Here is a 12,868-nt window from a genome sequence, read left to right on the forward strand (position 1 = left end):
CGCACCCACCCCAACATGGTTAATCTGCTTGACTGTAAGAGGACATTCGAGAAAATGATGAGTAGTTACAAGGGATTTGGAAAAAGTCATTAGCATATGTTTAAAGTGCCACCAAGCAGTATTCGGGTAAATGAGCTAAATATTGAGGCCCCACCTCACCAACCAGAGCTGTACTAAAGTGCGAAATCTACTTCTATAGGTTTCATTCTGCATTTGGGGAAAACGCCTCAAACCCAGATACAAGCCTCTCAACGATTCCCCGCGTCAACAAACTTGCCAAATCAGCTAACTTTTACCTACGTGCTTTAAAGGAAATACAACTATTCGTATCCCTGCCCCTTTTAAATTCACCAGCTGGTGGTCTCATTGACTTGATTGACTTTGACACCACAGTTATCGCGGGCATCCCACAAAGTGCCCTCATGCTTCTGAAGTGTCCTCGGGGGATAGGGACTGGGGAGGGGGAGTGACTGGGTGGGGGGGAAGGGGGGAGAAAACTTCAAAGCGGAACGCAGACATCCTATAATGATATAAACAAATGTACAGTTTGAAATATGGTTAAGTATAGTGACCTACATGTTACCGCTGCCCGGCCTCTGGGATGTGGGCTCACAAGCTGTGTACGGAAGCCTCATGGCCAAGAAAGGAAACGGCACTGGCATTTGCGGTGCAGGGTCATTATGTATGTAAGCTGCTTATCCTATTGTTCTGCAATAAAAACGTTTTTTCAAAAAAAATGCTTCTGAAGTGTCCTCCACGCTGCCTCAAAATGCGTGAAATACAGCAAAACATACAACCACAAGGCACCCATCCTGGCTGGATTACGCTGGCTACCCAATGAAGGAAGAGTAAAGTTAAAATTCGAATGGCTGACTGATAAAGCTATACACTTTACCTCCCCACCCTACCTCAATTCCTTGCTCAATTAGTCAGGCTGCGACAGAGAGTCAAGAATCAAAGCTAAGTATTACTCAAACCACTTACCTCCAAAACTACTCACGTACAGCGTCAGTCCTTCCCAGGTGCCATCTCACTCCTATGAAACTCACTCCCAGCAAGCTTCAGAGTGAAACCCACCCTGCTGTCTTTTTCAAACATCTGAAAACCCATCATTTCAAACTTTATCAAACCAATCTACCATCTTCCATACCCATTTTACACACCACTACTATAGCTTTTCCATAATTGCTGGTTTCCTGTTATCATTTATTTTGTTCTGGTTACAAGAGAATCAGTCACTAGTCTATGCTCCTTGTTGTTTTATGTAAAGCGCTCTTATACCTGTCCATGCAGAAATTTTGGGAACTCACAAAGAATCATACGAGTACTTCTAGAAATCTACAAAATCCAAAAGTTGTATGTGTACTCTGCAAAACGTATGTATGAAAATATTTTATTCAGTGCAAAACCTGCGCGAGCAAATCATGTAGAAAAATGCATTATATGTATTTATTTCAGATCTTTTTCTCCACCGTGAAGATATTTAAAATTTTGAAAAAGCTCTTCACCCACCCGTCATTAAACATTTGAGCGTTCCCATTCCTTTGCCACTCTGACAAGTCACTTATTCATGCCTTTCACAGGAGTTTTACATTTGTTTCTAATGTGGGATGTATTCGTAAAATGATTGTGATTTAACATAAACGTATAGGATTTTGGGACCATACATAGCCCACTTTCTGTCACAAACTTTAAATTGCTATGATGGACAAGCCACCTTATTGGTCGCTATGGATTTTCCACAATCGCAAGAGCAATATATGGTTAGAAAAATCCACCAAATAATTTAAAATCAGAATTTTACTTTTTGTGCATGTGAATTCTATACGTAGGTGTGCTAAAAAGGTGGGGAATTGTGGTCTCTATCTTTTTGTCCCCATACTTAATCTCACAAGTAGGCCGCTCACATGTGGAGGGAAGCAAGAAAATATTTAGCAGCTAGCTACCACCAAAAAGCCCTTGTGAGAAGTTGGACATCTACTCACATAGGTTTTCGTCACAAGACAGAGGGGTATATTTTCAAGAACGTGTGATAACCATCGCAAAAGTTACTTAACGCAACCCTCAACATCGCAGTACATCGTGGGAAACCTATGCCGTGTTAACCAAGTATTCACAACACGGTGGTACCATGCGATAGTCATCAGACAACGCGTCAAATGGCCACGATAAAATTAACGCCACACCGCAAAAGTCCGAAACGCAAACGCAATAAATCCTGTGATGAGGCCAATCGCAGTACAAAAAGCAATGAAAACCAGCAACCGGCCTGCAAATCCCACACGTCTGGCTTGAAAAAGCAACATAAAAGCAGAGTAAACAAACGGTGAGATGACAACCTGGGAGCACAACCCCACAGCTGTGATGCAGAACAAATGACCATTGTCCAAATCAGATAGGCATTTCCCCACAAACAGCCACAATGTACATAGACATGCATTCAGTATGTAACCTGCGTCAATGTGGAAACAAAGATGGTACACACTGTGAAACCGCATCTCCCCCTCACATTGCAGAGGGACAAATAACATCCCCTGCACACCAATGTGCCATGTCCATGACCAAACAAGAATGGAAGTACGGACTAATGTAGGGATAGTGACTCTCCCTTACACACATGTTGCCCATGTCATGGGACTTGAGTCACACTGTGCATCCCTGCATCATGGTGGCACATATCAGAGCACAAAAGAATCCCTGTTGTCACAAATGACAGCCAAAATGGAATAATTTGGGACACATGTGAAACGCCGAAGAGTGGGATACCGTAACAACTGTGACACACTTAACTGGCAGTTCGAATAGGTGACCCCATAAACAGCCTCACTGCACAGAGTTGACACACCCACCATCCATCAACAAATCCCTCAATTGACAGCACAACATGTCTCCCCCATACTTGTCTGAGTGAAGTGCCTGTACAGATGAGTGACATGCATGCAGGGAATGTGTATCGAATGCTTTTATTAGCACATGCAGTGCCTGTGGCAGTCGATGTACTGTGCCATTACTGCGAAGGACCCACACAATGTGACGTCGACCAGAGAAGAAATTGTCAATGATGTAGTCCCTACGGGCTATTCGTGCTAAGGCTGCAGTGGGGTGTGGTCCACCTGCCTCATCTTCATCATCATCGTCCGGTGCATCTGGCACTCGTATCCATGGGGCTTTGCTGCGTACACATATGTTATGCAAAACACAACATGCAACGATCATCTTGCACACAAGGTCTGGACTGTACAGGAGCTTACCACCTGTGATGTCCAGGCACCTGAAACATGACTTCAACACGCCAAATGTGCGTTCCACAATGCCCCTGGTGCGTTTGTGGGCCAAATTGTACTGCCTCTGGGGCTGTGTGTTCGGGGCTCGGAGGGGTGTCATCATCCAAGCGCAGAGTGCATATCCTTGTACACCTGTGACAGTGCAGAGAGACATGAGTCACGACTACATACTGCATGATGTGTTGGCAGACTCACTTGTTCATTGGTGTGTGATATGTGTGACTTAGTGATTCCTGTATGACATGTACTGTGTGTTGCAAATGAGTTGCATCACTGTGTACTACGTAGCCTCACTGCTGCACCTCCCCCGAGCACATTCACTGGTGTGCGCAGCGCGATTACATCACATGCACCCCTACGGCACCCCATTGACATGCCTGTCTGCGCATGTCTACAGGCCAGAGTATGACACAGTCATGATGCTGTGCAGTATGTGGCCTGCCACGTGTGTGTGGGCCCATTGCAAGGACAGTGCTGACACAGATGTAGAGCACCTGCCTGGCTGAACTCGACATGCCGTTGAGGGTACATCTTTGGCTCATGCTGCGCTAATAGCGATACACACAACAGTTGGCATGTGTGATCCCTGACCCCGAGCGGGCATGCCCTCTCTGATGTACCCCTTCAGCCGACCACGCACACCGGGGACATGCCACATAGCAACATTGTTGATTGCGTGACGGGTGGCGCAGACACTACAACAGAGACACACGCATCTGCCACATCCTTAGCAAGGCCCACACTGAACCACACCCAGATCCACGTGTGTAGGAGCCACACCCCTACGCAGTACTATTGTATGCCTGTCCATCCCGCTTACGCTCACATGAAGATACGACACGGTTACATGTCCCAGGTCTACACCACTGCCTGCAGTGACATGGTTGTGCACGCTGTTTACAGCACAATGTACAGTGGAATGGCCCTGGTCCCACATGCATATAAAATGACCACACAGACACACTGAGTGAGTTTCTGGGACTGGCTACGGGCACGTGCGCCCGGCCCCTTTATTGCCAGGGTCACATCTCCAGTGACGCCTGTGCTGGATGGGTGTTGGGTAGTGTAAGCCACCACTCAGGGGTTGGTTGGTGCTGGCAAAAACCACAACAGTGAGCAGACAATCAGCAGTACAAGGTGCGGACATCATGGGTCCCTGACTTGAGCAGCACAGAGTTTGTGGCCCCATATGCACAGCGGCCGGCACAGGCAAACCGCCACTTGATGGTGACTTGCAGTGCACTGAGGTAGGGCCACGCGAGCTGAGCGTGTACTCTTCGATGTCCAAGGGGAATGTCGCGGAGGGTTGTGGGGGACATTGGAAGGTGTCCCTCCAGGGCATCATGCAGAGGGCACAAGCAAGCAGGAACAGGCAAATTGCGGAGTTGAATGTTACAGACTCCACTTTTCCACCTTGTCAGTATCAGCTACATGTAGAGGAAGACAACCTCCAGCCCATGGGCCCAGACACCACAGATGTACAGACAGATATCGACCATGAATTTCAAGGCACACACTCAGGGGAAACAGAGCTGGAAGGGGATGCAGTATGCGATGAGGCCTGTACAATGACATGACTCTGACATGTAGAGGGCATGACTCAGTTCTAAATGTGTGACCTACTAGTCCGCCGTGTACGCCGGTAGAGTACGTCAACGAGAAAAGAGTACTGCGGGCCTGTGCCTCGGAGGCTGTGATGGTCTGAGAAGGCTGTTAACCGCTTCAGTGCCCATGACGAGATGGTCTCGTCATGGAGCGCGGTTGCGCTGTGCCCATGACGAGACTATCTCGTCATGAACCCCGCCCGCTAATGCAACGCCCGGCACAGGGCGGGGAAAGGGAGTGGCACTGAAGGGGTTAAGGTTGCGGGCCTCAGGCTTGGAGCTTGCACCAGCATCTGGTGGGCCCTCGTCAACATACACTGGGTGTCGGCAGCTGGGCATTGAGGGGTGGGTGCGCAGGGGCAGGCAAGACGGGTTCGGGAAGCAGCTGCCTGGGGTGCATCAGGCCCACAGGATCGCAGGCAACACCGCTCATGGCGACGGCGTCTGCCTCGTGGCAGGGCGAGAGGCACCACCTAAGCAGAAATGTTGGGCATTCTGGAAGAGGACCACGCCCAGAGCTGCGTGCTTTTTATTCACACCCCTACTCTGGCCTGGCGTACGCCGGGCAAGCCCACTCCGCTCACGCTTACAGGGGAGACGTAACAAGCTACATTTCTGCGATCTTCCCCACTGGCTGGGGTGACATGGTTGCGTCTACTGTCCACTACACTCCATACACCAGCAGTGTGTGTCGAAATGGATATGTGTGTGGTCTGCATACTGCAACCTGGCCAGCACATCCACGCCACACTTGGCATTGTGTACATGCTTATTAATGGGTCACTTGCCTCCTTCGCACATGCCTGGTTCCCACCTCTCCCCACAATCTGCTATTGTGTGGCTGAGGTGCCATCCCGTTGATGGCTCGTGTACATGGCTAGCCCAGGTTACCACAGTAAGTTGTGCTGTTGTGTCTGGTAGGTGGGCATGTTGCTTGGCATGTTGTATGTGAGTTTGTAACATGTACATTCCCAGAGTTGTGTGTTGCACGATTGTGGAGTTGAGGTGTGTGGTGTGTTCATTTGGTACTTACCAACAAGCAGAGCATTTCCGTAGGTGCCATCCTGGAAGCGGCGCTTTGTGATGGACTGTCAGAAGATGTATGAGTCATATACACTGCCTGGGTAGTTTGCGACAACATTGGTGAAGAGTCCCCGGTGGTCCACGATTGCCTGCACATTGATGGAATGTGTGTGCTTTCTGTTGCAGTAGTTGTGTGGAGTATCAGCAGGGGGCACAAGTAGGACATGTGTTCAGTCAATTGCCCCAATACGTGCGGGAATGCAGCTATGGCATGGAAGCCTTGCTTGGTCTCCAGCTGCTCCGGCGCAGTGTGGGGGATGTATAGGTACTGGGGTACCAACCTGATGATGGCATCCAGGACAGGTTTGAGGAACTTTGATAGGGATGGCGGTGAGACTCCTCCGACTCTGGTGGTTGTTGGTTGGAAGGTACCAGATGCCAACAGGTGCAGCACAGCCAGCAGCTTTGTATGAGGTGGGATGTTGGTTATCCGCAGTATTGGTACCATCAGCCTGTGGGTAAAGATGTTCAGGATGCAGAGGATGGTTGTCCTTTGGAGCCTCTAGTGGGCAATAACATACTCTGGTGTCATGTCTGTGAGGCTGGTCCATTTTCTGAAGTCCGCGGTCGGTGTCTGCGCTGCCTCTGTAGTGGTCCAGGGTGTAGTGTGGGGGGGGTCTGGTGGGTGGTGGCGGGCCTGGTGGTGGTGACGGTGGATGTTGTGGGCCTGTTGGGGCTATGAGCTGCATGATGAGTAGCTCCATGGCATCTGTTGTTCTTAAGGTGTGGCTGTGGGCTGGGCTCCCTTTTCTGGTGCTGGCAGCCATCCTACTTTACACCAGGTCACAGCAGGGGTTAATTTCCTGCTGCTAACGCACCTTATCGCATGTTTTGTGGTCGTATCGCCGATGTGGCTGGTCGTTGAGAATGTTGCAAAGTGGTGTTGTCGCGACTTTTTGCTCGGGAACGCCTACTCTGCATCTCATTAGTGATAGTTGCCGTGGTCATCTGTGGCGATGTTTTTTGCGGCTGCTATCACAGGTAAACTGGTGCTATGGGCTGTTAGCACCAGCTTGTGAATGGGGTGATAGATTTCTCACGACTTTGGCTGCGGTAAAGTGCCGTTAACTCGGCTATAGCTCCTTGAGAATATGGTCCAAAGATTTCTGGGACCATTCTTTCACTCCTTTATTTACATAAGCATATTCTCCACGAGAAAATATTTTTCCATCAACAGTCCCTTTCTTTGGGGCGCATCAGAAATATGCCATCTTAGAATCTGCATATACTCCAAGCTCTCTTAGCTCTTTCAATGACTTTTTTTGGAAGCAGGTGTAGTTATTTAAATGGGTTACCTATTCCATTTCTCATAGTTAACCCTAAATGTTTTAGGGTGCAAAATCTGGTCCAATTGCAGATTTTCTTCTATCATTAATGTGACTTGCAAACGTAAAATTCCACGAATCCTTATTTTGTTTAACAGGATGCATTAGATGTGAGATCCTAACACTATTTCATTTTTGGAGCACCCGAGTTTTATTTTAAGTGCTGCATAGAACATTGTAAAGCGGGCTAGTGGGCGTTTTATGAGGAGATCTCTTCAGATGCCCTGGTAACATCACTATTGTGTTTCAAGCCCTGCTTAGCTCCAGGAGCCACGGTTCTCACTTCTGAGGTTGACCTGAAAAGAATGTTTTACCCTCTATAAAGCCAGTCTGGTCCATCTGCCAGCCTCCATCAGCATCTTCCATGCACAGAAGGTGCGTGCAGTCTATGCATAAACCTCGAGTGTGTGTGTGGTCTGTGGGCTGTCCTTGACAAAAGAGCTCCTTACGACTTAAAGAGAGGGAGTGTGAGTGGGAGGGCTGGCGATGTGGGTTAATATATTTATCTGTAGGCGTCTCCGCTCTGTGTACGCTGAACAAAAAGAAACCAGGAGAAGATTGGTTTGTAACAAAGGGACTTGAAAGAACAGACAGGACTGGGAGGCTAATGACAAGATAGCAAATGTCTCTCAACTATTTTTACGAGGAAAACTGTTTTGTGGCAAGACAAGAGGAGCAGTGAAACACGTCATTTGTATTCATCCGAGACTTAAGTACTTAAGAGGTAGGCCACTAGAAAATGCTTTCAAAATTAAAGAAGGGGCGTCAACTGCATTCTGCCAAATAAAGTGTGTCTGGTAGCTGTTGTGCAATGGCTGCCGCCTGTTATCAGACTAAAGATTCTAGGAAAACTGTGCAGAGGAAGCCAAAGGCAACGCTTCTCTCCTCAGATCACAGAGCCAAGCTGCCTTAGGAGACCTATCAGCCAGGGATGGGTTATCAGTGGCAATTCTTCAGATATTCCACCTCCAAGAAAATGTGATCTTGCTGTATATCCAAGAGTGTTTGTAAATTACTAGGTGTTCTTCTTCCATCTCTTTGATTTATTAGTGGCATAACCCTTCGCTTAGAAAGCTTCATCTTTGGTTAATTTCATATTTTTCAAGTTGTCGGAATGTTATTGGTTAAACGTGAAAATAGTCCAGCAACGAGCATGCATGTTAGGCTAAGATATTGCGCAATCGCCACATGGATTATTCTGTGATAATATACATGCCAGATTCACTAACAAAATCCCAAATATTCGCTCAGATATCTTTTCGAATCTAGCAGACAGATAACCCGTTCTCTATCTACCATTGTTGATAAACATTAAATCATTCATAACAAAGGTTTGATATAAGGCCCTAGTTCATCTCACACAGCAAACCCTTCTGATCCACTCTTGCCCCATGTATAGAAACATTAGACTTCCTTGAGTGAGGGCACACTGCTGATCGCCCTAGCCGTATTCTCACAAGAACTATACAAATGGCAAACTGTTACCCCATCTCCTAGGTGGTATCGTACACCAAACAATTACAAAACAAGCGTAACACAACTGCAGCACCATATTCAGGCAGTCTGGATGTTGATGAATCTGACTTCACAACTTTGATACCTCACTCCCAACTTTATTGAGCACTCCACCACTTTATTCTCAAAGATTCTTTAAGTTGATAACCACCCTCCATGCAATGCCATCAGTGAGTACTTACCTGAACAATGCTGTTGGGTCGGGAATGTTCCCTGCATGGTATACATATATGTTTCCCTGCACTGAGTGCCCAACTTAATCGGAAACTGGAATCCTGAGTTTTGTTTTGGCCCGGGTGTCACACTAAGCTTGCTTGAGAGCTGCGATCTAAGTCTGTCTCTAACAATTTGAGGTCCACGAACTGTACTGTCACTGGGCCGGGGGGTGGGGCTCGGAGAAGACATCAGCCTACAGTCATGGGTGTATCACGTGACGTAATGGTGACAGAGTACTGTGTTTCATGATTACAGCGTGACCTGACCTTACTCTATATATCAAAGACTTCAACACCTTTTGTGTAGCTTTCTTCTGTTATGTGAGGCCCAGAACTTGGCAATGACATCTTGGCTTCTTTCATTGTTCCCCTCTTGTGGGGCTCCTGTTGTGTAGCTAGTCCCAGTGATACCAGCTGTGAGAAGCATCACTTTACACAAAGACTGGGTTTCCGGAGAGCAACCCCAGAAATAACATTTGAAAGTGAACCATACCAAAAGTGGGATCCAAACTACTTCACTTTGTTACAGTCCAATGTTCTTCTTGACCAAGGAAGGGTGTACTCCACAGAGTACTGGAGGAGCAGGTATGACTATGTAACTAGGGCTGATGTCTGCATGACAACCAGTCTCCCAATTGTGAGGATCATGACCTGAAGCCAACACTTTCAGCTAGAAGAGCTGAGCTTCTGCCTAAGGTGCCTTGGGCCTGATGTCTGTTGAGAAAGGGGAGGAGCATGCCTGGCCCTGCAGAAGGAAAGACTATCTAGGAGGAAAGAGACAGCCGGTTACTGACATGAGGTGCATCCAGGGGATGCTGACAACTCCAAGAGAGTACTCCAGGAGTGACTTATGCGGAGAAGGATCCCCCTAGTCTCTCTGCACAGTTTTTGAGTAGCTGTGCATAAGACTTTATCAGAACAAGTGATTCTGTGGGGCCCAGAATCATGCCATCAGCGGAGTGGCTGGCATTGCTACTGCAGTCGAGAATGTGACCTCATGGCCTGCAGAAAGCCAGGCAGCCTGCAGACCGCAATGTCCCTTAGACATCTCTAGAGGACTTAGTTAAGAGATGGCAAGCATTGCAAGCTGAGTGCCAGTCTGCTGACAGTCCCTGGAAGACTTCCATTGCAGTTGACTTGCAGTTACCCATTCGCTCACCTACCAAAACCAAGCCTGTGAGGATCTTCTAGTACACAGCAACTGCTGCATTATTCTGTAGCAAAGGAAGCCAGACCCTGAGAGTGGGAATGCCCCCAAGCTTGCTACACAGCCTGGACAGCAGCCAATCACCAACCATCAGGGCACAGCTGCACAAAGGGGTAATAAAGACTGTTGCATGCGGGTGAGCCTGTCATGCCCTGTGTGAGACTTTTCTGCACAAAAGCAGCTACAGGCATTAAACCAAGTTGCCTAAATTACCATGTGATCATTTTTAACCTATTGCAAATTGGCCTTATCCTTGCCTATGCACATGGTAATAGGGGAGCACAGTAATAGCGGGTCGTTGCAGCTTGGATGAGCAGCAGCTGTCCGAAGCTCAACTCGGAGAAGACAGAAGTCCTCATCCGCGGACCCACCCCATTAGCTGTGGACAACTCTCTCGGCAACACTCCCACCCCCATGGACCACACCCATAACCTCTGCATCATACTCAACTCCTCCCTCACCATGACCAAACAGATCAACGCTGTGGCCACCTCCTGTTCAGATCCTGGCGAACATATAGAACATACTTGGTCATGGAGATGTTGTAATCTTTAGTCTCCCCTTTTTTCAGATGTGTTTCAATGTGAATGGTGTATAAGTCTGTATAAGTTGTGTATTGTGTGGACTTGGTATATGTAAAGATTCGTTTCTTGGGGACTATCTGTTCGATAGTGTTTTGTATGTAAGTTTGAACCTATTGTGATAATGCTGTTGATTTTGTTACATGTTTTAAAAAAAAGTTTTTAATAAGAAAAAAGAGAAAAGAGAAAAGAAATGAATTCATATTTGATATCTGTAGAGAAAATGTGCAAAATAGTAAATAAATAACAATGATAAAGTCTATCCTGTAAGCTTTGGTTATATGATTGTACTTCTGTCAAGCCATAACTGCATATAGGTTTGCTTTGAGAGAAAAGAAATATAGGTCCTGAGGGAGTTTTTCATTATATGTTTGGTTTTTCCCCTCTTCTCCCTGACCTTAAGTTTATTTCAGAGGGGGTCCCGATTTATGCATTAGCCACCTCCTTTTAACAACCTCTGCATCCTCCACAAGACCTTCAAGTGGATACCCCCTGAAGCCAAAAAGACCATCACCCACGCACTGATAACAAGCAGACTGGACTACGAAAACGCCCTCTACAGTGGAATCAACAAATTTCTGCCCTTGTCTGCCCTGTGGCCCCACACTGGATCTGACAAATACATACAGAAAAGCCTCCTGCCACTTAAACATATGTCAAGGAATTCAACCCCTGCTGTAGGTGACAGTTTTAATGAAGCTTCTTTTTATCAGTGGTTATCATCAGCCCTAATAGTGGAATTGAATATATAATAGTTTACATGTCAAGACAGTGGTCAGACCACAGAATCATGCCACTGATAGAGCCTGGATGTTATCGTTCATCCGATCTCTATGAATTTTCCCTGGAAAAATGATTTATGGATATGACAAATGTGTGTCAAGTAATCATGCTTTAAGAAAATGCATGCAATGCAGTTTGATTTAGATGTTGCATCATAAAAGTGTTTAGAATGTTAGACGTAGTTTGTGATGACACCTATCCACAGATGAAACAAATGAGAAGTTTAATAAGCTATTGATATATATTTCCTTTATGCATAAATGAACAAAAACAGACAAATGATAACATGAAATTCCTTAGATGTGTGTGAACAAAGTCGTTTTAGGTATTAAGAAAATAGAAACTAACATTAGAATGTGTAGCACTGATATTGATGTGAAAAATAAATGGTATAATCATTTGTGCTTTATAAAGGTTAACATTTAGTGATGCTTTCAATTACTGAATGGTGTAATAAGCTTTTAACATAAAAATAGTATTGAAAAACGAATATGCGAATTGGCTATAAAGTTTTATAAACATTTTTTTATAGTTATTTCATACTTACATAATGTAGATGCAATTATTAATTGACATAAATGGAGAACTAATACATTGTATTCAATAATGTGAATTCATATTTTCGCACAATTTAATGCGCACAAGCTGCATTTCACATAGGCCTCAAAACTTCTTCTTTTCCTAGCATGAACTAATGAACTGAATAGTCTGAAGCCTATGAGTATTTTCCATAAAGTTTTTCTTGTGCTCTAACACTCAATAATTCCTTTCACACGTGTAGCTTACTTGACCGGACTTGCAACAAGTTGGTTACTTCGTAGAGTACATGCTTGGGAAAGGACTAACAAAGGAAGAGAGTATGGACCCGCCTACTTGCTAGATATCATAACCAATTGGATGAATAAAAATTAGTGGTCTTATGGAAAATGAAAAGTAATGGATTACGTAATCTTCCGTATTTGTATACTTTACCTACTGCATCATCTCATCCTATCGAAACCGACCAATGGGACAGAATGGTCTGATCAAATTGGTGATGTCAACGGGTGTCAACCAGGCCTGGGCCTAGTTTGCCGAGTTTTACTATGCGGAACTCGGCAAAGTTACAAAAAAAACTCAGCGAAGTTCCGCAAGTGGCGGAGTGCAGTGCGAACTGCAGTTTGTACTGGTATTTCTGCCGCTCGGGTAGAAATTCTACCCGAGCAGCAGCTTGTGCTCGCAAACTTACTGTTCGCAATCGTGAACTTACCGTTCACAATTGCGAGTGGGGA

This window comes from Triturus cristatus, chromosome 6, assembly GCF_964204655.1.
Source record: "Triturus cristatus chromosome 6, aTriCri1.1, whole genome shotgun sequence".
In the NCBI taxonomy this organism is placed as follows: Eukaryota; Metazoa; Chordata; class Amphibia; order Caudata; family Salamandridae; genus Triturus; species Triturus cristatus.